We start from the raw sequence: 3,881 nt of genomic DNA, 5'->3' as shown, positions 1-3,881 counted from the left end.
AAGAATTAAAGTTTGAGAATGAAATTCAACTCTTTGAAATAAAAGTACTCATTTTTCTTTATGGGTATCAATAGCATATGATTCACAACAGACATCAGCTGGCGTATGTCAAAAGAGAAAGATCAGACATTTCTTTTCAAAAATGCCTTAATAAGCAGCTGAGTAACAGGTATTAATTGATTTAATTGGGCATAAGCGCTCTTCTTCTTCTTCTTCTTCTTCTTCTTCTTCTTCTGTGCCTACTATGTATATGTATGTTTAAATACTTCTCCTTCCTCTTAGGGTGTCAAACACATCTTTGACACTTTTTTCAACATGAGCATTCACTGTGAGATTCTGAAACACAAAATGGGAGTTTGGAGAGTTCATGGGAGACACAGAAGATAGATTATCACCGTGACTTCATCAAAACAGTGGTTACCAAATGTTTCTCGGAGTTCAACTTATTGATAAATGGTACCACCAGTTCGGTCCCCTTGTCACTTTGACAAAAAAATCGATTCTGCAAATCATGTACTGAATCATCTAGGTATGAATAAAAGAAGAAATGGAAACAATAAAGATAAGAGAAAATATAGGCGGGCGATTTGGGCATAAAAGCAAACCGACTGAATATTCTGATGACATATCTAAAATACTGAGATTTGGAATCAAAAATCGCCGATTTATGATACCACCATGGATTTATTCATCTTACTGGGAGGTATCACCGAAGTGTTCCTCTCAAGACTCGAGAGTATTTGAGAGTATATAACATAGCTCTATAGATTTTTGAGAGTAGCTCCAGAGAATTTGCGAGTAACTGGAAAGAATTTTAAATCTCTTAAGATTTATGATACCACCATGGATTTATTCATCTTACTGGGAGGTATCACCGAAGTGTTCCTCTCAAGACTCGAGAGTATTTGAGAGTATGTACATAGCTCTATAGATTTTTGAGAGTAGCTCCAGAGAATTTGCGAGTAACTGGAAAGAATTTTAAATCTCTTGACAGCAGTCAAAGTTAGTGAGGGTGAATTGGGCGTATGGTATTGGATACCATTTGTGGTCAAATGACTTCGGTTACGCCAATCCCTAAATAATATTGGGAATAGGTACAGTAATTGGGCGTATGGTATTGGATACCATTTGTGGTCAAATGACTTCGGTTACGCCAATCCCTAAATAATATTGGGAATAGGTACAGTAAAAGTGACAGCAGTCAAAGTTAGTGAGGGTGAATTGGGCGTATGGTATTGGATACCATTTGTGGTCAAATGACTTCGGTTACGCCAATCCCTTAATAATATTGGGAATAGGTACAGTAAAAGAAGAAGACGAAGGAAGAATTGAATTGAAGCACATTTATTTTGTCAATATTGTTTCAAGATGATTTGTTGATAAAACACTTCAGCATTCCAGTCAGAGTTAATGCACCCAGGGTTAGGTGTACCTAATGTAGTGATACCACACTGTACTCCTCACATTGAAAATGTGAACCCAAAGCCCCACAGGAACTCCTGGATGAGCCACCCTGTCTGTCTACATTTAGAAATACCATTCGATTTGATAAATGGTAAAAATTCTGGTAATTAATCAATTCGAGGATACCAGAGGAGAAGTGACCAGAGGTTTTGATTTACGACCGACCATTCGGTCTTCCTAGCATACCAGCCATCACTATAATCCCAGATACCGGTATTAGAGGCACCTAATCCATATGACCAGAGGTTCAAGGCCATCCACCCAGAGGTTCGTATTCGGGTTACACCAATGCCTCCGCCTTTTTCATTCAACCATTTCTAATTCGTGGTTATGAGGTTCGTATTCGGGTTACACCAATGCCTCCGCCTTTTTCATTCAACCATTTCTAATTCGTGGTTATTTTTTGTTGTTGTTAATTTTGGTCAAAATTTCTTCCCGACGATAAATTTCGTGCTGATAGTGAGAAGATTTGTGTGAAACTATTTTTTTAATTAAAAAACAATTCTCTCAGTCCATCTGTTTTGGAGAGGCGTTATCACAGGTGATAAATCTGAAACCGACACGTTTGTCACCTCATTAGATACCCTCAAAGCAGGTTCTATCGGCCATGAAACCAATGCCATTGGTTGAAAACGACCCATGAAAAATGACCGAAATCGCGGAAGTGTCCTGAAAATATTCATCCAGAATAACGCCTTTGTGGCCATTAAGGTCTTCCAAATTCGGCTTATCAGGAGATATACCTACCTCCACAGGTTTTAAGAGTAATTTAATTGGGATCATTGATGAACCTAATTTGGCAACCGTGCTTAGATTTTCGATAAGACTAATTGATGGGGGAGATTTTGGCTTCAGATATGAAATTGAATGAACATAGTTTTGTGGTTCCTGGTGACTTCGTATCAGTTTCTCTCGCAAAGATTGTTCCAGGGCATCCAAAGGAGCAATAGCCTGAGCATCAGGAGTACGCTTCTTCTGTCACGCGTCCCAAGAATTTTATGAAATATGTTACTAAACTTGTACGTGGTTGAATCAACAGTTTTCAAATTTCACTGGTCAATTTTATAGGGACAAATAATTATTCGCACTTATTAAAATTATTATTCACTGAAACAAACAAATAACCAATAAACCAAAATCATGGAAGCATGTCCAAAGTCCGATCAAGAAATCAATCAAATTTTAAGCTGATTTTCATTATTTGTTTGCAGAAAATTGTTCAGTTTCTAACCCTGTCACAGATGAGTGAATTTTATGATACATAGTTTTGTGGTTCCTGGTGACTTCGTATCAGTTTCTCTCGCAAAGATTGTTCCAGGGCATCCAAAGGAGCAATAGCCTGAGCATTAGGAGTACGCTTCTTCTGTCACGCGTCCCAAGAATTTTATGAAATATGTTACTATACTTGTATGTGGTTGAATCAACAGTTTTCAAATTTCACTGGTCAATTTTATAGGGACAAATAATTATTCGCACTTATTAAAATTATTATTCACTGAAACAAACCCTCTCATAACCATAAAAATAACCAATAAACCAAAATCATGGAAGCATGTCCAAAGTCCGATCAAGAAATCAATCAAATTTCAAGCTGATTTTCTTTATTTGTTTGTAGAAAATCGTTCAGTTTCTAACCCTGTCACAGATGAGTGAATTTTATGACCGAGATTGCATCGGTTTTAATTTTATGACTTCATTTGCCGATCTGGGAATATGAATTCTTGACATTATCCTCTGCACTACAGGATTGCATATTTTACCTTAATCCAGGCACTAGTAGCAGTTTTGGTCTGCCACTTTAGTATTGTGGTTGATCAAGTTCCATAAAGTGTCATACATAGGTGTCAATATACTGTCTGTATTTTCCTTCTATTATTTGTTGTGAATGGTATGCTGGATATTGGTCCGATATCTTGCCGATTGATTCAAGTCGATTATTTTAATATTCTTTAATATACTAACATGGTCAAATCCAGTTTAAGTACAATCTATAGACCTACAATCATAAACTTTTTGTTGTGATCGCATGTGTGAATCATGATTTGAATTGTTTCTTGATTCACCAACAGGGACCCCTTTGAAACAGCATTTCTTAAAGCTATTTTGACAGCATGGAATTTATTTTACTACTAGCCTATTTTTGGAATTTTGTTACAATTCAGATTACAGAATTTCTTAATTTCCCTAATTCCTAATACGAGTATTTGTCCGAAAGTACTCTTTTGGCAATTACTTGCTTCACACCTTACTTTCTTTGATTACACAGTTCCTCTCTACACAGAGTATTCACATGTGCTTCGTCTTCTTCTTGATCTTCTTCGCCCAAAGTTCAAGATTTAAAGTTTTTGTAGTCCAAAGACTTTACGAACCATCCGAGGATCGGCTTGATTTATGATACAATAAAGATAAGAGAGAAT

General features: G+C 36.6%; 1 long non-coding RNA gene across 1 annotated transcript; it reads left to right on the top strand.

The window, feature by feature from the left end:
- Positions 1 to 836: 836 nt before the first annotated feature.
- On the top strand, positions 837 to 2,557 carry LOC113471312. The gene is made up of 3 exons (XR_003394060.1): positions 837 to 1,094; positions 1,299 to 1,731; positions 1,800 to 2,557. It is a non-coding gene; the product is annotated as an uncharacterized LOC113471312 (long non-coding RNA).
- The last annotated feature ends 1,324 nt before the right edge of the window (positions 2,558 to 3,881 follow it).

Source organism: Diaphorina citri, unplaced genomic scaffold (assembly GCF_000475195.1).
Source record: "Diaphorina citri unplaced genomic scaffold, Diaci psyllid genome assembly version 1.1 scaffold2279, whole genome shotgun sequence".
NCBI classification, from domain to species: domain Eukaryota; kingdom Metazoa; phylum Arthropoda; class Insecta; order Hemiptera; family Psyllidae; genus Diaphorina; species Diaphorina citri.
Note: the sequence above shows the minus strand (reverse complement) of the source record. Positions and strands in the feature narration are given on the sequence as shown.